Source organism: Triticum aestivum, chromosome 2B, assembly GCF_018294505.1.
Source record: "Triticum aestivum cultivar Chinese Spring chromosome 2B, IWGSC CS RefSeq v2.1, whole genome shotgun sequence".
Taxonomy (NCBI): domain Eukaryota; kingdom Viridiplantae; phylum Streptophyta; class Magnoliopsida; order Poales; family Poaceae; genus Triticum; species Triticum aestivum.
This window is the reverse complement of record NC_057798.1, coordinates 331,442,525-331,466,101: the sequence shown is the minus strand read 5'-3', so window position 1 is coordinate 331,466,101 and position 23,577 is coordinate 331,442,525.

The following is a 23,577-nucleotide window of genomic DNA, read 5'->3' as shown; positions in this document are numbered from 1 at the left end:
CTTCTTCTTCTTGACGACGAAGACGTTGTCGTTCTTGAGCTTGAGGAAAAGTGACTTGATTTGCTTGAGGACGAGGGAATTGTTCATCAACTTGCTCTTGGGAATGCTTGACGTGTCGTGGATCTCGAGATGCATGACGGTCTTGACGCGTGGCTCGTCGAAGAATGGTCGATGACGGTGTACTTGAGCCGGAGGAGGTGTCATCGGAGTGTCGACTTGAATGGCTTCGTCTTGAGTAGGAAGAAGTTGAAGAATGCCGGTTGACCAACAAAGCTCGGACCTCGTCCATTCTTGCATCGTTCTCTTGCTTGTGCGCGTCGAGCTTGTTGTCGAAGTAGTCGCGTGTTCGTTGCTCGGAGAGTCGTAAGTCGGTGGCGAGGTTGTCAATGCGGTCGTTCATTGCTTGTTGCTCTTGATGGAGCGCTTGTTGTGAACCAAAGAGGTGGCTCTTGGTGACGAAGGATGACATGTCGTCGTCTTGCTCGATGAGGAGTGGGTTGGTAGAGGAGCTTGGCCTATCCATCATAAGAAAGTGGTGGTGAGTAGGAAAATGAGAGAACAAAACCAAAGTTACCTTTTCCGAAGATTGTGGATGTAACAAGTACGATCCCACGTGATGTTACAACAGGGGAATTGGTACCGGGAATTTTTTCTCACACCTACAAGTAAATGGTCTATGGAGGAGCTTGGTTAGGAAAGACACAAATAATTCAAGCAAATGTTAGTCGAGATGTCGATAAAGTTGAGAAGATTCACAAATGGCAAATAAGACAAATAGATCAACCTCCCAATATAACACGAGGGACACACACACGGAAGATAAATGGGATCCGGACAACCAAGGAATGAGCTCGAAGATATCGAAACACGGGAAAAGCTCTTGTCGTACGGACACTAGAGAGACGCTAGCTCGATTGCACTAATGGGCTAGATACGCTAGTGCACCAAACTAATAGAGAATCTACTCATCTCACTATCCCAAGTATGCATATGTATGTGGTGACCAAGATGATTCACAAATGCGAAGGCTCGATGCTATTGCTTATAAGCTCTTTGCTTCTCTTCTCTTTTGCTTAAAAGCTTTTTATCTCCTCTTTTTTTTCACTATGCCACGATGCTTGCTATGCGAGCCACACAAAGAGATAACAAGTAGTAGATGCACAGGATGGACGGAACACTAAATGGTGCACTAAGACGTGGCCCGGCAATACTCAACAAGCTAGTCTCGATGGGTAAGCTATGCAAAATGGCTCAAAGCTATCAAGTTAATGGCAAGGGAGTACAAAGTGCCGTCGAGGTTACCGTCCTTGCTTACGGTCGAAGATGATCTTGTCGAAGTCAAAGTGTTGTCTGAGTCGATGATTGGTGGCGATGATGTTACCAAGTTGCGCCTAAGTAGCCGAAACACCTTAGGACACAAGAGAAATCGCAACCGAACACTCAACAAACACGTGGAATGGTGCGGAAGAACACGAGGGATGGTGGTGAAACAAAAATAAGAAAAACAGAAAATGGCCGAAAGTTTCTGGATGGCCCGTGCGCATGGGGTAAGTGAGGCCCGTGTGCACGGGTTCCCGATGGCCCGTGTGCACGGGGTCTCCCGAGAGCGAATGAACTTCTATGATTTCGTGGAGATTGTGAGTTTTTGGCCAAATTCCAGTGGGGGATGGGTGGGGATGATGGTGGAGGGGTAGATCCACTTGTCAAACACCAAATTCGTGGATCAAATCAACCAAATCTCACAAGATCAACAAATTGCAAGAAAAAATTTTTGGGGCTATTTTTGGTGGGGATTTTCGGATTAGGACGAAAAACAACAAAATCAAGCTAGAAAGTGGAAGGTAGGGACTCCAAGATGTGAATCAACGTGGCTCATGATACCATATGATGTAGGGTAGAACCCTAGGAAGGATCTTTTCACACTTGGAGGGGGAAAATGGAGAGAAATCACAAGAACACAAAGAGACAATCACTCCAACAATTCCCAATTACACATCCACTAGAGTAACAACACAAGATCCACAAGTCTCAAACACAATCAAAGGAAAGATACAATGGCAAAGTTCATCCCAAATCCAAAGGAAGAGGGGTCTTGGTGGTAGTCTTCTCCCAATGGAGGTCTTGAAATCCTCAAGGATTCTTCCCTAATGGGGTCTTGATCCTCAAAGAGGGAAGGTAATGGAGCAAAGCTCACCAAGATATCATCCAATACTTTGATAACCCTAAACATGGCCCTAGGTACGAGTTATATAGGCTTGGGGTCGAAGGAGACGAAGGGGAGTCGGAGATCCAATCTCAGCCGGCCATCCTGGGAGGCCCGTGGGCACGGTACAGGCCCGTGCGCATGGGGTGCTCCAGCGCCGGGTTCCTGTGTAGCCCGTGGGCATGGGGTCTCTGGGGCCCGTGCGCACGGGGTCACCTGGGACATGCTGTTTTGCGGGTGCTGCACTCCTTCTTGATCCTTATGGCCTTGGGGTGGTTCTTCTTATCCTTGGGGATGCTCCTGAGCTCCTTGGTGATGTTCCACTTCATACCTAAGGATGCATAGCATATTTTGGTGAGGTAGTATACATGTTCCGTTTGTGTCCATATGCAAGTCTAGTAGGAAGGAGTTCACCTCGGTTTCCAAAGCACGTGCTCTAGCTCTTGTCATGGGTCCTTGTGGGGGTGGATGTGTTGATGTAGAGTCCATGGGGATGATGGAAGGATGCTCCGCATCAGGCCCACACGTTAGTGACTAACTAACTAACCTAAATTAATTAATGTTAAACTACTACTAACTAAAATGTCAGTTGGGTTAATTAAGCTTAATTAAAAACTAATCTAGGATTAGCTGGGCCAGGGCCCACTTGTCAGCAACCCAGGGGAGGTCAAACCCCTGGTCAACAGGGCCTAACCAGCCGGCGGCTCGTCGCCGGTGGCAACAGGCGCGGCGAAGGGCTCGGGTTCGCTCTCCCGGCGCCCAAACGAGCGGCGGAGGGCACCCGCGGGGAGATGGAGCTCTCTCGCATCCAGCGCAGTAAGCAGCAGCGGCTTGGGAGGCCGGAGCTCGTCGGAAATGAGCTCGGGGAAGCGGCCAGCGATTGGACGCAAATGGCATGGCGGCTACGGTGTGCGAGAGGAAAAACGGAGGAAGGGAGAAGAGTCAGTGGCTCACGGCGGTTGCGACGGTGTCCTCGGGGAGCTCGGGGAGGGGCTGGTGATAGCAGGAGGTCGCCGGCGATCTCGGCGATCTGAGGAGGAAGATGTTGGGGGCGGCGCTTCGGGGGTCTTCCAGTCGCGTGGCTCTGTGAGGGAGCTGGCGACGAGGTACAGGAGCTCGGGAGCATCTCGGGGCATCGTCGGAACGGCGGTGGTCGCGGCAACGGCGAACGGCGGCGATGGGCGTGTTCGGTGGCATCGTAGGGAGAGAGCAGAGGAGGGAGAGGCACGGGAGAGAGTGAGAGGGGGCCAGGGGCTGCGTGGCGTTGCCTGGTGCATCGAGAAGGAGCCAGGCAGGCTGGGAGGGAGGAGGTGGAAGCCTCGGGCACGCTGGCGTCGACACGCCTCTGCCTACTGGTAGAGGTTGAAGACGACCGCTACACCCTGGTGGGCTGGGCCTCAGCTACAGTGCTAGGCCAGCTGGGCTGCGAGGTGAGCGCCAGGTAAGTTCTCTCTCTCTTTGGTTTCTTTATTTTAATTTCTGTTTTCTCTTATTCTGTAATCTTTAGGGCTTTTCTAAAAATACCTAGACCCTTTCAAAAATCACTAAACTGGACATGCCCACTGTATAGAATATGTCCAACATGGAACATTTCAGTTTAGGAGTATTTGGACATTTAAAAGATTTTATAGAATTTAAATGTCCAAATTCAAATACTTATGATTTAATTCAGTGACCTTAGGATGACGTAGAAAATTGTGCACCATTTTTTTCAAAGGTTTAAGACCAAGGCAAAGATGATGAACATTTTAGAAGGGCATTTCAGGTTCATTGAAAATGATTTTATGTTGAACCTATTTGATTTGATCTGGTGCTAGGGTTTGATCAGTCCCCATTTCAAGTTCATTTGAAAAGTTAAACATGATGCACACATGAAGGGCTAGCCTACTGCATACCAGGACCAGGGATGTGACAACACCCCGCTCGCCAACAGGCACAGCTGCAGTGACGGTGCTCGGTCTTGGGCAAACCGCCGCCCTCCGGCTGCCCTTGTCACAGGCGCGACCGCTGCACGTGCGCTTTCCCCCGTATGAGTGAACCAAGCTGTTGCGCCCAATAGAGCCGCTGGCCCACGAGCGCCTTCGTCGCACCACCCTGTCACCCAGGTGGTTGCACTGTAGCAGCGGGGGCGCGGTACCGCCGCCGTTAGCTCCGTCAGGAGCCGAGTGACGGCGCGATCGACTTCATCATCATCCATGCCATGTACAACCTTGGAGGCCATGGCGCGGGCTCAACTGCTGCTGAGGTTCCCGCCGGCAGCCGAGTAGATGGATGAATGGCGTGCCACCATCCGAAATCTACTCAGTTTCGCAGAAGCTGGGGGCTCACAGCGAGCTGAACCGCCACGGCCACCCCTAGCGATGACGACGGCTCATGCTATTGCCCATACGGAGGGGGCCGTCCCCATGGTGCAGTCTCCGCCACGGCAGCCAGCACGAGCACAACCAAATCAAGACCCCAATGACGTCTCGATTGCCTCCTCTGATCCTCGAGCACCTCCAGGCCAGGAACGAACCCCGGAGGATAGGCAGAGAGGAGACGTGTGCATTGTCGAGCAGTGCCACGACGACCTCCGCCGGACCAACAGGTGCGACGGCCCCAACATCGACGAGCCCGCGCTTGGTCTTTGCGGGCCCCTACCTTTCGAGGTTGACTACCCTGCCTTTACCCGTGAGCTGTGACAAGTCCATTGGCCGTCCATCCGCATGTTCAAGCCAGAAATACCTGAGAAGTATGATGGGAGGCTGAACCCGACAGAGTTCCTAAGCATCTACACCATCGCTGTTCAAGCAGCCGGGGGAAGAGATGAGAAGGAGTTCGCCAACTACTTCCCTTTGGCCCTCAAGTCCAATGTGAGGTCTTGGCTGGTGCACCTGCCGGAGAACTCCATTTCATCATGGGCAGACTTGTGCCACAAGTTCATCGGTGCCTTCACCGGTGGCCACCAGGAGTCGGGCCAGCCCAGCGACCTGCAGCTTCTACAACAAAAGGAAGGAGAAACCCTCTGTAAGTATTTACAGAGATTCAGCAAAGTTCATACAAATATTCCAAATATCCATCCAGCAGTTGTGATAGCTGCCTCCCAGTCCAATGTGCGCAACCACCGGATTCGTTTTAAGATGAACGTGCAGTTTCCCAAGACTGTGAAGGAGCTGTACACTCTAGTGGATAAGTGTGCTTAGATGGAGGAGGGTAGGATGTTGCCTGGAGAGGAAGATTGCACCAATATGGATTCAGAGGATGATGATGAGTCCACCAATCAGAAGAAGAGCAAGAAGAGTAGTAAGAAGCGAAGGGATAAGGCAGTGATGACTGTTGAAGGACCAGGCACCCCAAGTACCGGCAAGATCGCCAAGGCTGACGTCCCCAGCAAGGAGGTTGTCGTGTGCGCTGATTGCCGGGAAGCTGCAGCTGCCGAGAAGGCCGGGAAAGGCGATGGGCCGTACTGCGAGATCCATCGGACCAAGGGCCATGACCTTCAAGAGTGTTATCAGGTTGAGCAGTTCTTCAAGAGACAGAGAGCTGAGTACAAGAAGCATGACAAGGACAAAGGTCAGAATGCCACTAGCGGCAAGGGCCGAGGCAGTGAAGCGAATCGCCCCGGCAAACCCTTTCGGAGCAAAGGAAAACCTGCCAGGGGTCAGGTGAAGGAAACCTGTGATGATGAGACTGATGGAGGGGATGAAGAGGAAACTAGTGAGCAAGAGTTTCAGAAGGCCACTGATGCCCTGTGTGTTGACGGGGGTGCATCTCTGCACACCTCTCACCGCTAGCGCAAGCGGCAGGTGCGAGAAGTCAATGTCATGGAACCAGCGCCAGAGGCCCGGAAGCCGCTCAAATGGTCCCATACACCCATCATCTTTGACAAAGAGGATCATCCTAGCCGTACCACTGTGGTAGGGTGCCTACCATTGTTGGTATCCCCAACAATTCACAACCTCAAAGTCACAAAGATGTTGGTGGACGACGGGGCCGGACTGAATCTGATTTCCCCAATAGTTACCAACAAGCTTCAGATAGTAGAGGAAGAGCTAGGGGTTACCGGCACGTTTCAAGGAGTTAATCCCGATAGGAGTCATCCTAAGGGAAAAATTACATTGCTGGTAACGTTTGGGGGGGGGGGGGCTGAACTACCAAACTGAGAATATTGTGTTTGACATGGTTGATCTCCCCCTGCCATACAATTGGATTCTTGGACGCCCAACTCTGGCTAAATTCATGGCGGCATCCCACTATGCCTACAACACCCTAAAGATTCCTGGGCCACTAGGAGTTATCACCATCCCACTATGCCATCATTTGTGTGGACAAGATGTACCGGGACGCGGTCGCGGTAGAGGCAGCGGCAGCAATAGTTCCCACCAAGGAAAGTAAAGGAAATAAGAAGGATTGTAGTACCTCCGACAAAGAGTCCGGGAAGAGTGCCCCCACTGAGCGCACGACACCCGTTGACGATGTGCCGGAGTGTTCCAACAACAAGAGGTCCAAGGTTGCTGCTCCACAGGTGAAAAAGGTCCCGATAGGGCTGGCTGGCGTTGATGGTACTTTCACTATTAGCGCCACCCTCGATGATAAATAGGAAAGCACGCTCTTGCCTTCCTGCGAGAGAATATCGATGTGTTTGCATGGCAACTATCTGATATCCCTGGTGTTCCCAGGGAGGTAATCGAGCACCACCTTGCTGTCTTCCCACACGCTAGACCGGTTAAACAGAAAGTCCGGAAGCAGGCCTTGGAGAGGTAATGACTTATTGCAGAAGAGATCAAGAAACTTGAGGCAGCTGGTTTGGTCAGAGGAGTGCTACATCCCACTTGGCTAGCAAACCCAGTGGTGGTCCGGAAGGCAAAAGGGAAGTGGAGGTTGTCCATTGATTTCATAGATCCCAACAAGGCTTGCCCAAAGGACCCGTTTCCCTTGTCTCATATTGATCAGATTATGTATTCCACTTCAGGCAGTGATTTGCTCTCATTTCTGGATGCATATTCTGGATATCACCAGATCTTCATGTCTAAAGAAGATGAGGAGAAGACTTCATTCATCACCCCATGTGGTACATACTGCCTTATCCGCATGCTATTCGGATTAAAGAGTGCCGGGTCTACTTTCGCAAGGGCAGTCTAGATTGGTTTTGAACCTCAGCTGCACAGAAACATAGAAGCTTATATGGATGACACCTGTGGTCAAAACCAAGGACATAGCAACTCTTATCCAGGGTCTGGAGGAGACATTTGCAAATTTGTGCAAGATCAACTTGAAGCTCAATCCGGAGAAGTGTGTATTTTGTGTTCCCTCCGGCAAGCTGCTTGGGTACTTTGTGTCCCACAGGGGGATCGAAGCTAATCCCGACAAGATCGAGGTCATTGAGTAGATCCAAGCGCCAAGGACAGTTAAAGATGTGAGGCGCCTGATGGGATGTGTTTCCGTGCTAAGCAGATTCATCTCCAAGTCTGTCGAGCGTGCCCTGCCATTCTTCAAAATTTTGAAGAAGGCAGGTCCTATGAAGTGGACCCCGGAAGCAGATGCAGCTTTTCAAGAGTTGAAGGCCTACCTATCTTCTGTGCCTACCTTAGTTGCTCCCAAGCCCTAGGAGCTGCTGCTGCTATACTTGGCGGAAACCAACCAAGTGGTCAGTGCAGCCTTGGTAGCATAGCGAGAAGTGGATGAGGCAGAGAGTGATCAGAGACCGGCAGAGTGAGACAAGGATTAGGATAGCAGTGAGCACGACAACGAGGGCAACCCCAACGATGTGGCAAGGAAGAAAGTGGTGCAGTGCCCAGTGTACTTCGTCAGCTCCTTGTTACAAGGGGCTAGATCAAGGTACTCTGGCATGCAAAAGTTGATTTTTGGTCTCATCATGGCCTCAAGGAAACTACGCCACTACTTCCGAGCCCATGAGATCACGGTTGTCACTCATTTCCCTTTGAAACGGATAGTCCGAAACCCTGGGGCTACCGGAAGAATAGTGGAGTGGGCTTTGGAGCTATCCAGCTTTGGTTTGAAATTTAAAAGCACGTTAATTATCTAGAGTAGGGCATTAGCAGAGTTTATTGTAGAATAGATGCCAACCCCTGATGAGGAAGTGACAGAGACAGTCATCCCCGGCAAGGAATCACCCCAAGAATGGATCATGTATTTTGATGGTGCTTTCTCCCAACAAGGTGCAAGAGCTGGCATGCTTCTTGTCTCCCCCTTCGAGGAGCACTTGAAGTACATCTTCCAAATGCATTTTGCCCAGGAAGAAGCAACCAACAATATAGCAGAGTATGAAGGACTCCTTGCCGGGCTCAGGATTGCAGCTGAATTGGGAATTAAGAAGCTGATCATTCGAGGAGATTCACGACTTGTGGTGAGACAAGTCAACAAGTATTACCAAAGTCCATTGATGGAGGCATACATCAAGGAAGTGAGAAGATTGGACGAGCACTTTGACGGATTGCAAACAAAGCACGTACCCCATGCGAAAAACAGCATAGTTGATGATCTATCAAAGTGTGTTGTGCAAAAGCTTCCTGTGGAACCAGGAGCTTTTGTTCTCTGTCTTACTCAACCCTTCGTATCGCCAACAACAATGGCCTGGAAAAGGAGAAAGTTGGACACCGGTAAGACTCTCCTGTTAGAGCCGTCCGCTCCCGGTAGAGACCCTGCTGGAAACAACTCCTCGTAGCCTGCCGGACCACCCCTCCAGCCGGGCCCATGGACCCCGCGTACGAGGCAGGTGCTCCCTCAGCAGAGGAGGTGCGTTAGTCCTTGTTGCCGAGCCCGAGGATCGAACTTGGGCAAGGCACATTGTCCGCTTCCTCCAGACCGGAGAGCTTCCTGGCGACCAAGATGAAGCTAAAAAAGTAGCCTGGAGGGCAAGTATGTATCAGTTGTTGATGACACTCTATACAGATGGAGGCCAAATAGTGTGAAATTGAAGTGCGTCTGCCTGGAAGAAGGAAATGAACTGCTAGCTGAGATACACAAAGGAATGTGCGACTCCCACATTGGATCAAGGACATTAGTTGGGAAAGCATTCCGGCAAGGATTCTATTGGCCCACAGCCCTCCAAGATGTGGTCGAGCTAGTCACTAAGTGTGAGGCATGCCAGTTCCATTCCAAGAAAACCCACTTGCCTGCCCAAGCTCTTCAGACAATCCCTCTATCATGGCCATTTTCTGTCTGGGGGCTCAATATCCTCGGCCCCTTCCCCCGAGCAATCGGGGGGATTTGAATTCTTGTTCGTTGCCATCTACAAGTTTACAAAGTGGCCGGAAGTGACTGCCGTGAGAAAGGTGACTGCCCAGTCAGCTATCAAGTTCTTGAAAGTTCTGGTGTGTCATTTTGGAGTTCCGGCAGGGATCATCACCGACAACGGCACCCAGTTCACGAGCCGCGCCTTCATGCAATATGTTCATGCCCTCGGATGCAAGGTCTCATTCGCCTCTGTGGCACACCCCCGGAGCAATGGACAAGCTGAGAGGGCGAACGCTAAAGTGCTACGTGGACTCAAGACAAGAATCTTCGATACGCTGCAGAAGCGCGGCAGATGGTGGATCGAGGAGCTACCGGTAGTTCTCTGGTCCCTCAGAACGACACCAAACCGAGCTACCGGGCAGACTCGCTTCTCCCTGGTCTAACGGGCAGAAGCAGTTATGCCCACAGAACTCATTTATGGGTCGCCTCGAGTGCTTGCCTATGATGATGTAGTGCAAGATCAGCACCAGCGTGACGATGCTGTGCTACTCGAGGAGAACCGTCTCCGGGCTGCTACGCGTGCCGCATGCTATCAGCAAGCCCTGCATCGCTATCAAAGAGCACATGGTTAATGCCTGGTGTTTTGAGGAAGGTGACCTTTTCCTTAGGCACGTTCAGTCCGCCAAGGGTACAAACAAGATGTCACCAAAGTGGGAAGGCCCTTACAGGGTAGTACGAGTCACCAGACCTGGCGCAGTCCGTATGGAGACCAGAGAAGGCACTTAGTTGCAAAACTCATGTAATATTGAGCATCTCCGCAAGTTCTACCCATAAGGCGCGAGGCTATCGGGCCCTGCCCGACAGCCACCCGTTTGTACAGGCCTTGCCTCAGCTGTATGTAACCCTTGTACAAAGCTCGGGCAATGATCCCGTGCAAGAAGCGCTGTAGGCCCCCCCAACCTAGACTGCATGCATGTATGAGGATTCCAAGATCACTGCATAAGCATTTCATGAGCATCTGCATATGCATATAGATAGGATCACATCCTGCATTCATTCTCATCTACATGAAGCTACAGGTTCTTGCCGTGAACTTGGCTTCGACAAGGGGTTGAGAAGATTGCCTGACACTGTGATCCCCGGCAAGCCAAATAGATAAGTTCTACCTCTTGTCCATTCATGTTCTGTATGCTATAACCTATGCATTAGAAAACCTCGCCAGTATTTCTAAACTTAGGTGCTCCCATCGTTTATTCGAACTTTGCTTCTGTCAGAATGGTCGCAGTGGCCTTTGATAAAAGGAAGTTGGCGGGGGGCTGGTCCCTTTGTCTGTAACATGACATATGTGGCTCTCCAGCAGATAAACAGGGTGCCGGCAAGATGGCCTGCAGGGGAAAACCCGTTTATTTACATTAAAGGGGCATCTCGCCTTTGCATGGACATATACATGCACGGGTTCCTGACAAGTTTCATCTTTTTCATTAACATGCTGATACAAGTACAAGGATTACAGAACACAAACATGGACTCGAGGGATTACATTATTTGAATAATATTTGGCAAGTGCCTACAAGTTTAAGAGTGAAAAAAGATAAGTGCCCCGTAATGCCTTTGCCCCTGTCCATCTCCTACAGGACGAGGTCGAACAGGCAGGAGCCGGGCATAGCTGGAGTTGCTCCCCAGCAAGGAGGAAGAAACCGGAGGGCAGGCGCGGATGGTGACGCTCCCGGAGGATCAGGTGGAGGGGCACGGAGTCACCGACAAACATGACTCGTTGGAACAGTCGCCCCCGTTCTTGATGCGTCGTGGGGTGCTGCCGCCATCCAGATCACTACCACCCAAAGACCTCAGATCGTCAGCCATGCCGAACACCATGCTCTCTAGCTTACCCCACAAAGAGCATGGTCATCCCCAACGACCCTAATGTCAGAATTCACTGCACATTCCGAAGACGTGAACGAAGACGAGGAGCCCTCCTCCGCAAACAGAGGACGACACATGGAGGAGCCAAATACGCCCTCACCAACGGCAGACCTTCCCCAAGGCTCTCCCTCGGTGTCGCGCAGGAGCAAAGAATGGGGAGCAGCCAACTACCATGCCCCGCACCCGCCGCGGGCCTTGGCAAGGTGTCGTTCGCATCCCCTTCCACCAGAATAAAGGCTATGGGCGGATCGACGACAAGCACGCCAGAGTCGCCACCTCCGGCGTTACCGCCGCACCGCCCGAATATCCCCACGATCGTGAAAAGTTCTAAGCTAAAGCCCCGGGGCCAGTCCCGGTGTCGGTGTCAAAACCGGCTCATCTCGGGTAGGGGGGCACAAGCTGTATGTCTGAATACCAATGGTAACTTTGAACAAAGAACACAGTGTTTACCCAGGTTCGGGCCCTCTTAATGGAGGTAAAACCCTACTCCTGCTTGATTATATTCGAAGGGTATATGTGTTACAAGAGTTGATCTACCACGAGATCGAGTTGGCTAACCCTAGATTAGCTAGCCTAGCAATGTTGTGGTCCTTCCTCCGATCTAACCCACCAGATTATATAGACATCGGAGGGGCTTAGGGTTGTACAAAGTCGGTTCTATAGAAAGGAATAACATATCCGGACACCTACACTTGCCATCCACGCATACGGGAGTCCCTACCGGACACGAGAGGTGATCTTTTGTCTTGCATCTTGACGGCCCATTAGTCCGGCCCATATCCAATAGGCCGGATGCCCGAGGACCCCCTAGTCCAGGACTCCCACAATAGCCCCTGAACCAGCCTTCGACGAGGACGTGTTTGGCATATAGGTTGTCTTTGGCATTGCAAGGTGGGTTCCATGAACAGTATACATCGGCTTTCCTCCGTAAAATAATTGTATTCGGCTTTTTATAATGAGCACAACCCTTAGCCGTGAAGGCAGGACATAAAAAATAAGAACAGCGTCTTTTAGTGACAACTTTCTTCGGCAAAGTGTCAAACTTGACCATTGAGTGTTTTGAACCGTTTCCACACCCCGCATTCTGTGTTTCGAGGCCCAGCCCCATTGGCCCATCCCATCAAAATAGAGATCATGCCCACTTAATACAGGATTGCTCATCAATAGAATTTGGGTAATCCAACCATTTACGACGCACGCTTTTATCGAGAATAGGCGAGATTCAAGGCACGAGTGGGGGACGGTTGGCATTTCTACCACCCATAAGTGGGCAATGGACCTTTACTTTATCCCCCATGCCTTCACATCTACACAGCCTTCCAATCTCCCAAGCTCTCAGCGCCCAAAAAGTTTCCGTCTTTCTCACCACCGCCACCTTCTCTGACCATGGCCGGATCTAGCTCAAAGGCAAGTGGGAGGCCTCCTTCGTCATGGAGAAGGAGATAAAAGATCTCCGGAGTGTGGGATACCTCGCCGCCAACATCGCGCACAGGCTTCTCCCCAAGGGTCAAGTCATTCCCACTCCGGAGCCCGGTGAAAGGGTGGTCTTCCTCCCCCACTTCCTTAGAGGGTTTGGTTTTCCACTCCACCCATTCGTCCGTGGAATCATGTTCTACTACGGGCTAGATTTCCACGATCTAGCCCCAAACCCTTTCCTCCACATCTCGGCGTTCATCATCGTGTGTGAGGATCTCCTCCACGTCCATCCACACTATGGCCTATGGCTCAAGGTCTTCAACGTGAAGCCAAAGGTAGTTGACGGGCAGCACACGGACTGCGGCGGAGCTATGTTCAGCAAGCTGCCCAACAACACGTGGCCCAAGGGGGCCTTCGTGGAGACCATCAAGATCTGGCAACAGGAGTGGTTCTATATCATCGAGCCGTGCGCACTAAGTGCGCGGAAATTCCGGACTTCCGATCCGAACCCCCCATGAGGCTTGTCTCCTGGACCACGAAGGGTCACGGGTCCTAGACGGAGGTGCAGGCGCTGCAAATGTGCATCACCAACATGCTGGGAAAAACCGTTGGTCTAACCAATGTGGTTCAGATTATGCTCTCCCGCCGCATCCTTCCCTGCCAACGCCGGGCTTCCCCCATGTGGGAGTTCAAGCCGGAGGAGCCGCGGACTCGACAACACTTCCTCGGCACCATGCACGAGGGAATGTGGAAGCTGCTCTTCAAGGCGCCGAAGAGCTAGCCCATGGAGACCGAAGATGTTGGCCTCAACGCCGCAGACCCGGCCTCTCCAGTAAGTATTTAACTTTCCGAAGACATATCCAGTTATATATTCGGTCGATACAAAACTCATTAGACCATCCTTTACAGGGCTAGACCAAGAAGTCGGAGCGGATTAAGAGTCCGGCTCCGTTGCCTAAAGACCCAGTCACTCCTGAGCTGGAGGAGATGCTGGTCCCGGTGCCTTAAAAGGCGCCGAAGAAGAAGACCAAGAAGAAAGGCAAGGGGCTCAAGGACGGGCCCCGCCACAAAGGCCCTCCGGAAACAGTGTCCGGAGAGACCGAGGCCGTCTCCTCCCATGTGGAAGACGAGGATGAAGAGGAGGAAGAGGAAGAGGAGGAGGAGGAGGAAGTGGAGAGCGACTCCCCCTCAAGATGAGGAGGGGAAAGAGGACAACCTCCGAGAACCTGGAGGGGCGACCCCGAAGAAGGGGCGGGTGGTCCTCTCAGACAGTTCGGACTCAGAGTCCGAACACAGCCCGAAGAGGGTCCAAAGGGAGAAGCCCCTGGCCGAAACGTAAGTATCAAAAACTTACCCATTCAATTATCGCTTAATCTTCCTCTGTCACATCAAATCTATTTCTTCTTTTCAGCCCTCCACGCGAGATCCCGATTCCCTTCTCTTCGGAGGATAACTCTCTAGAACCTCGAGAGGTGGAGAGTGACGAGCCATCTCACACCTTTTGTCCCCCTGCCATGGAGGACGCCGAGGCGTCATCCCAAAGGCCATCTCTTGGCCGGGCAGGAGCATACGAGACCATCTAGAAGGTGCCCGAGACAACACCTCATACACTATTGAGCAGGGCACGGAGACCCCTACGACCATTGAGGGTGGGGGGCTTGATCAGTCCGGGCCCTCGCCGAACATCCTCCCGGAGACCAGTACGGCTTCAGATTCGGACCAGCACCCCCTTCGGAAGAGGGGGAGGAGCAGCAACTCCATCGGTCGCCTCTGTCAATCCGGAGGCCGCTGATACTCTACAAGAAGCACTGCAACATGCGTCCATCATGGAGGAACAGTGAAAAGGTTCGGTTTGCAAAGAGCGGACTGACCGAAGCCTTCAACAGCCTACTGACAGGATTTGAGGTAGGTGATGTAATATTCTTTACAAGTTGTTTTTTCTTTGTATATATATATGTATGTGAGGCGAAACCCAGGTGTAGACAGTAGCCCCTGAGACTATGTCCGGATTAGAACAATCCGGACAGAGGATCATGAACAGGTTAATAACGTGTCATATATATTGTTGGACAGGCCTCTATGCTGGCGGCTACTGCCCAGGCCGCAGAGATAGCCGAGCTCAATCGAAAGCTTCGGCTATCCAATGAGGAACTCGACCGCATAAACAAGCGGTTTAATGAAACCTAAGGTATGCAGCAGTACTACATGCCCGAAAGTTATATGTGTGTTAGTTGTTTAAACTGAGTAAAATGTTATACATATACTCACAATTGGCGCAGCTCAGGTCGAGTCCCTCAAGAGCACCCTCGCCCAAGCCAAGAAGGAGGCGGAGGTGAGAAAGGCAGCCGCGGACACAGCGGCCAAGGAGTTAGAGGTGGAGTAAACCACCCGCCGAAGACATGAGGCGCAGGTGGGGGAGGTCGAACAGGAGCTCAAGGACACCATCGCCAAGTGCGAGTCCTTGGAGCAGATGAGTTTGGAACAAGCCTCCGAGCTCACCAAAGCTCTCGAGAGCATGAAGGAAGCCCGAGTTGAAGCCCAGTGCGCTCGCCACGAGATCCAAGAGGCAAGGCAGATTGTGGCTGGTAAGGCCTTTATCATGCAAAGTAAGTTTACTAGTAAGAGATATATTTTGCTGACCCGATTTTGGAGTTCTCCAGACGCCTTTGCGGATCTGCCGAGGAGTATTGCGGATGCTGCCGAATTCTTCCGAGCCGAAGAGGGGAGCTCCATGGAGAAGCTGTTCTGGTCGCAGTACCTTGCGCCAGAACATCCAGTGCCCCTTAGTGACGACCTAAAGTAGTTGTCCGAGCTGCGCAGGGTGGCCGGACTAGCCATGAAGGATGTAATAGTCCGTTTATGGCTGGCCGAGCCCATGCCTAGCAGCCACTTCGGACTCGTGAAACAGATGGTGGATGCACTTCCTTGGATCGATACCCTCAAGCGGGCGTCTTGCATAGAAGGTGCCTGGATGGCATTCGCCCGCATCAAGGTTCAATGGGCGAATATGAAGGCCATCAAGATTGCCACTGCAAGGCCACCTGAAGGCAAGGAGCACCGGCGGCCGGAGAAGTACTTTGACGAGGTCCTCGAGGAAGCCCGCAGTGTACATAGCACCATATTTGAATAGTTGAGTCCGGTTTGTAAGAGTCGTGTAATGAACTCATTATGTATAATAGTTATGCTTACGCTTTATGATTAGTTTATCCTCCTATTTGGACGTTTATCAATCTGAAAGTTTTGCAGTCATTAGCTTCTGCCCCACGTAAATATTATAGGCGTGTTCGGGAACACATGACCGTACTTTATCCAACATCTTGGTCCAATGTAGGATGCGATTTGCGAGGTGAACTGGAATCAGACTATGCAGCTTTAGTACTCTCACTTGGCCATAAGAGTCCATTGGTGGTGCTAAGTACTAGCCCCTTGTTGCGCGAATGGCAATGCGGAGTTTGGCGCCTTTGCAGCGTGGCTGCTCGAAACCCAACCCCTCGTACAACACGGTATAAATCGCGAACGATTTGTAGTATAACACTGAGTCGCCGGATTGCTGACCCGCTCTCGCCTATCATGACAGCCAGTTTTCGGCTTTCTCCACTAAGGTACTTAACCAGACGAACGAAAAATACAATCGCAGTAGTTCTCCCTTTACTACCTTAGCCGAACTTGCAGAACATAAGGTGGCAAACACGGGAGCCGGGCAACCCAACTATAGACCAAAGACATGATTTGGAGCCGATGCATATAATGCAATATCCAAGACGCCGAAGAATTCCCTAGAGGTGTTCAGACTTTTAATAGCTTGCGGGGCCGAATACAGCCCCTAGTATGAAGGCCATGTCGAGCCACGTATATCAATCGAACATAAGGGGGGAACACAGATGGCAAGATAATGCAAGAATTCAACCAAGAAGGTGATAATCATCTGTTTCCTTTATATCCTTGTTGATACGTCGAAGTGTGTTTTGACAGGCAATTCCATTCAATATTAAGGTCATGTTACATGCCTAAAGAAATAAAAATTGACATAAGGGAAAGTCTAACACAAGGCCTAAAGATCATAGTTCGAAAAACTCCAGTGATGCCCTGTCGCACATCTGCGCCTTTTCTCCTTAGTAATGAGTGCTTTGATAGGAGTATGTGATGGTTGGGAATCGCTAGCCTTAAGAGGATCTCCTGTAACAACCATCTAGCAAGTAGGGCTCTTGAAGAACCTGCAGTAAGAGGAAAAAGATATATGCGGTCCAGACGGGGTCAAGCTGTACAATGGACCTTTTCTGCAGTGTGCCTCCGGCGCCGCCCAGGGTATTTTTAGTGCGTAATTATGTACATGCGGTACACAAGCTACAACCTAATAGGGTGATCGGCGGAGGCCAAACTGCTAATCAAGGTCCGGATCCATTGATTTGTCGCTATTATGCGCGGACCAGACTCGTTTGGATACTTCAATGGCTTTACTGGTCGGTGAGCTGTTCGGCTTGAGAAGGCCGCCATACACTTCGGCTGCAAGGGCCGCGGTGTGCTCTTCAGTATGGAGGGAGCGCTTCGTATTACCATTAACTGTAATAATGCCATGATGTCCGGGCATTTTAAGCTTTAAGTAAGTGTAATGGGGGACTTTGTTAAGGCGGGCAAAAGCAGTTCGTCCAAGCAGTGCATCGTAGCCACTGCGGAAAGGGACAATGTCGAAGATTAATTCTTCGCTGCAAAAGTTGTCTGGGGAGCCAAATACTACTTCCAGTGTAAGTGAGCCCGTGCAACGGGCCTCCACGCCTGGTACTACACCTTTAATGGTAGTGTTACTAGGTTTGATTCTTGATGGGTCAATGCCCATCTTGCGGATAGTGTCTTGTTAAATCAAGTTAAGACTGCTGCCCCCGTCCATAAAGACTCTGGTGAGGTGGTATCCATCGATAATTGGATCAATTACCAGGGCGGCCGAACCCCCATGACGGATACTGGTTGGGTGATCCCTATGATCAGAAGTAACCAGACAGGCTGACCATGGGTTGAACTTGGGGGCGACAGGCTCTATAACGTAGACGTCCCTTAGTGTGCGTTTGCGCTCCCTCTTGGGTATATGAGTGACATAGATCATGTTCACTATTTTAACCTTGGGGGGAAACTACTTCTGACACCCGGTGTTCGGCTGACAGGGCTCATCATCATCTTCGCTTGGAGGTCCCTTTCCCTTGTGTTCGGTATTTATCTTACCGTCCTGTTTGAAAACCCAACAATTCATGTTGGTATGGTTTGCTGGCTTATCGGGTGTGCCATGGATCTGGCAGGGCCTCTCAAGAATTTTATCCAAGATGGATGGCCCGTCCTTGTTGCCTTTGAAAGGTTTCTTTTGCTGACCGGACTTAGGGTCGCTGAATCCGGCATTGACTGTCGTGTTGTCTATGTCATCGTTGTTGTTTTGACGTTTGTTTTTATTGTGGTGAGGTTTACCATTGTCGTCCCTCACCTCAGAAGTGCCAGGGTTGCTCGAGCTGTTGCTTCTACGAGCCAACCAACTGTCCTCGCCTGCACATATGCGGGTCATAAGTGCAGTTAAGGCTGCCATGGTCTTCGGTTTTTCCTTCCCGAGGTGTCGGACGAGCCATTTGTCTCGGACACTGTGTTTAAAGGCCGCTAAGGCTTTAGCGTCCGGACAATCCACGATCTGGTTCTTTTTAGTTAAGAATCGATTCCAAAGTTTGTGAGCTGATCCGCCTGGTTGCTGGATTATGTGACTCAAGTCATCAGCATCCGGTGGCCGAACAGAAGTGCCCTGAAAGTTGGCCCGAAAATCATCTTCCAAGTCTTCCCAGGTTCCAATGGAGTTTTCTGGGAGGCTGTTTAGCCAGTGCTGTGCTGGTCCTTTCAACTTTAGAGGAAGGTATTTGATGGTGTGAAGGTCATCTCCTCGAGCCATGTGAATGTGGAGAAGAAAATCTTCAATCCAGACGACCGGTCCATCATTCCATCATACTATTCGATGTTTACAGGTTTAAACCCTTCCGGAAATTAGTGTTGGATGACCTCATCGGTGAAGCATAAAGGGTGTGTGGCCCCTCTGTATCACGTAATATCGTGGCGGAGATCGGCTGACATCTGAGTTTGGTTCTAAGCTCGAGTATAGTAATGGTCATCACGCCGGGCTTCATATCCGTTGTCTCACACCGGGGCACGGCCCCGTGATCTGTAGATTGATCTAGTCTGGCCAGCTTTATTGGCTAGGCCACGTTGCAAGTCATATGTGTATCCCGCGGCTGCTGTCTCCCTGTCTCTTCGGCGAGGGGGTGCGGGTTGGTGTTCGGCTTTATATGCCAATTTATCCCGTCCACATGGTGTTCGGTCTGGTTGATCTGCCTTATTGTATTTCGACGGTATTGGCTCAAGGGCTTCATCGTCAAATTACGGCAGCAGCTTGCGCTTAGGGTAACTTTTGACAGGTCGCTCATGGTTGTATTCCTCAGCGGCCTGGACCTTAGTCTACCTCTCATTGAGCGTATCATGTTCATCTTTGAGCTGCCGCTGTTTCTTTTTCAGGCTCCAGGCTGTTGCGATGAGCTGTCGCCTGAAGCATTCTTGTTCGAGGGGTTCCTCTGGGTCAATAAAATCTTCGTCACCGAGGATAACCTCCTCTTCGGATTCTGGCATATAGTTGTTGTCTTCCGCATCTTCGTGATCAGCGTGTTCGGGACTATATTCACCCTCTTCCCTCTCATCCTGTTCGGATGTGGGCTTGATGGGGTATTCGGGATCTTCGGCATCGTCTGGAGTCCCATTATATTCGGTGCCGGTGTTACTATCCTTCGCCCGACGCGTTCGTGAGCGGCGCTGCTGACATCGGTGCTAAGGTGGTTTATCGACGGGTTTGTCCTCATTGGGGCTCTGATTATCCTCGTCGTCCTTTTTATCGGGAGTGTCCACCATGTATACATCATAGCTTGGGGTGGCCATCCAACGCCCCGTGACGGGTTGGACTTCTCTGGTTCGGCGTCTGCATCATCATCCGTACCATCGATGTCTTCGGATGCGTAGTCTAGCATGTCAGTTAAATCCTCGAGAGTGGCTACTAGGTGGGTGGTGGGTGGATCGTAAAATTCCCCGCTCTTAGCCCCAGCCCGAGCTGGGTACAGTTTGGAGGCAAAGCCTCTGTGATGGCGAGAGACTGCATTAAATCCAATGCTTCATCTAGGAGCGAATGTTGGACCGGAAACCGCAGATTGGCTGGGCTGCGTTCGGTGTAGGACACCTGATCGGACCCAATGAGCGCATACCTCAACAGTTCAGAGCGATTTCCCAGAGCCAAGTCTAAGATTGCATCTGGGTCTTCGGTCGGGACTTCCACAAGGGGAAGAGGTCCGGCAGGGTTTGCACTCCCGTCTTCAGATAATGAGACCCGCCCCGGATCTAAGGCCGGGGTAGGTATGAGTGTTGACCCCAGAACAGGATCTAACAGGGGATCCGAAGAGTCTTCTTGGTGGGGGCACAAAGCAGTAACCAAGGTGGTGAACCCGTCGGGGACCAAATCTCCTCGGATGTCAGTGACATAGTTCAAGTTTCCAAACCCGATCTGGTGGTTGGGGGCATAACTGTCGACCTGCTCGAGGCGGCCGATCGAGTTGGCACGAAGCACAAAGGCATCGAACACAAAGACCTGTCCGGGGAGAAAGGTTTCCCTAGACAAGGAAACATTGTTGATGATTGATCCTTCTATCGACGATGCAGTGGAGCTCTCAATGAAAGCACTAATGTCGGTGTCAAAACTGGCCGATCTCGTGTAGGGGGGCCCAAGCTGTATGTCTGAAGACCAATGGTAACTATGAACAAAGAACATAGTGTTTACCCAGGTTCAGGCCCTCTTAATGGAGGTAAAACCCTACTCCTGCTTGATTATATTCGAAGGTATAAGGGTTACAAGAGTTGATCTACCACGAGATCGAGTTGGTAACCCTAGATTAGCTAGCCTAGCAATGTTGAGGTCCTGCCTCCGATCTAACCCTCCGGTTTATATAGACACCGGAGGGGCTTAGGGTTGTACAAATTCGGTTTTACAGAAAGGAATAACATATCCGGACACCTACACTTGCCATCCATGCATACGGAGTCCCTACCAGACACGAGAGGTGATCTTCTATCTTGTATCATGACGGCCCATCAGTCCGGCCCATATCCAATAGACCGGACACCCGAGGACCCCCTAGTCCAGGACTCCCACACCCGGGCTCTCCCTTCCAGTATATCCAAGATGGAGCAAGGCAGAGGAGAAGAAGAATGCGTATGGATGCCTCCACTCCTCCCTCGCTCTTCCTTTTATAGGCAAGTGGGGGATGGGGGCTAGTTCCACGATGGGTGACCACTATCCTCCTCCGCTAATTCAAGATGAGCGGGCCCTCGCCATTACACTCTCCCGCACCACGCACCTTTGTTACCTACCCCGCGTGATGCATGCAGCATACGTGGCTAAGGATAAGGGCATGATGGGAGGAGTGGATTGGAAGTTTCTACCCCGTGCGTTAAAGTCATTCCCAGGCCATTACTAGAGCGGTCCCGCCACTATTGGCTTTGCACAACACACGGGGAAACTGGAAACTGGCCCGAAATCAAGACTAATGAAGAAGCAAATAAGATCTCAAGAGGCCAGCCTCTTCAGCAACTCTGCCTGTGCACTTATTAGGCCCTACCGCGACGACGCTGGGCAGCGCGTTCGAGGCAGGCCCGATGGCTTCTGTCGGTGCAACAAACCCCGGGTTTGTTGCCCTAACTATGCACAGGCACAGGATCAAGGTTGAAGCACCAAACCAAGACAGATTATGAGAAACCAAGGGATTCAAAGAACCAACAAGCAGATCAGGGGGACCAAGACCAAGCCAGAGAAGCAGGATACTGTCAAGAGAGAGAGAGAGGCCTCTTTTGCCCGGCAGGTGAGCGCGGCAAGGGGCGAGGCCACCTCCAGAAGAAGATGACCAAGGTGTCCCGGCATGGCCTGCCAGGGCTTGCGGAGGCTAAAACACCTCACCAAGCACTCCACCATGACTCACGTCATCGATCAGTGCGGTGTCAAGCCACAGAGTGATTAAGTGGAGCCATTCGCCACATGGCAGCCCCTTTCTACCAGAGAACCCACAGATGACACCCGTCCTATGACATGTTAGATGCGCAAGCGTGGAACTGGCAAGATAGCGTAGCAAGCCTTGCCGAGCAACCAACGACATGACATTAAGAGGTGCATTAAATGTGCCCTATCAGCCTAGAAAGTTAGGTATGGTAGCACTATTTGCTATCTTATAAATGTCTAATGATTGATTTGCCACTATGGTGACCCCTTAACCTATAAAAGGAGGCCCATGGCAACGGATCGTGAGGTTAGAAGCTTGCATAATTCACACCCCCATACGCGCATAGTCACTGCTGCCCTGAGGCAACCCTTCCCGAGAAAGTTTACTACGCTCCACCACCACATTTCGACCATCAATCCACCAAAGCAAGAGTAGGGTTTTACGCCACACGGCGGCCCGAACCTGGGTAAAACTGCTCATGTGATCTCTGCCATGCTGCCCCATGTTGGTCTGCTCTTTGTGCAACACGACGCCCCCCCTGCCGAACCAGAAAGGGGCCATCCTGATCCCATAGGTGGCCATGGTTTCCCGCGACATCTTGATAATCCACAAGGATTCTTCCCAAGATGGGGGCTTGATCTCCAAGAGGAGGGGATACAAGGAGCAAAGCTCTCTAGTGTCTATCAAAATCTTTGCTATCCTCTAAATGAGCTAGGGGTAGAGTACTTGTAGCCTTGGGACGAAATAAGAGGGAAAGAGGGGTGTACAAAGGTCATATTGCCCGAGTTGCACGCGGGAAAAATTGGCAGAGTCCGGGCACCAGGGGTAAAGGGGTCCTGGCACCCGGACCGTTCAGAGGGAGGCGCCAAAGAGGTGGGCCGGGCACCCAGGGGTTGAAGTCCCAGGCACTTGGGCGGGTCAGAGGTTTGGCGGCCCAGCCGTGGTAGAGGCTGAGTACCCGGGGGGCACGACCCGGTCACCCGGAGGCAAGGACCAGCACCCAGCGGGGTGGCCGGGCACCCGGGGCGGTGGGCAGCGCCCAGGCTGGGGCAGCCGGGCACCCTGGGCCTCCTTGCCGGGCACCTGGGGCGGCTAGGGCCAGCAACAGCTGGGGACCCGGGGGCACAGGGGCCGGGCACCCGGGGTGTCTAGTGGCTCCACTCCTTCGTGCTCTTCTTCCTTCTCCTTCCTCCATGGGCGCTCAAGTCTCCCTCCTAGCTTCTTCATGGTCAAGTCCTTGGTATCTAAGAAGGCACAATGAATCCATTTGAGGTAGAACCCAACTCTCATGTGAATCCGAATGAAGTTCAAAGAGGAAAGAATTAACATCGGTTTCGATTGTGCGTGCTCTTGTCAATGGTCCACCTCATGCTTGATGAGTTGTAGTAGAGTCCATGGGGATGATGTAGGGATGCTCCACATCACCTTGGCTCTTATTACAAGTGAAGATCACGGTGGAGATGATTCTGCACATGAGACACAATACATGGCTGCCGAAGACACTGGCAAGTATAAAAGTTTAGTTTCTCAACGTGTTTTGAGTGTGCAGGTCGCACAAGCTGAGCAAAATCAGAGGCATAATTTGTTCCATACAAAGGGAGTTGTGAAGGAACATTCTATTCGCGTCATCATGGATGGAGGGAGCTGCAACAACTTGGCTAGCATGGAGATGGTGGAGAAGCTATCTCTCACCACAAGACCACATCCACATCCTTACTACATCCAATGGTTCAAAAACAGCGGCAAGGTTAAGGTTACATGTACAGTTCATGTGCATTTTAGTATCTCTACATATGCTGATTATGTTGA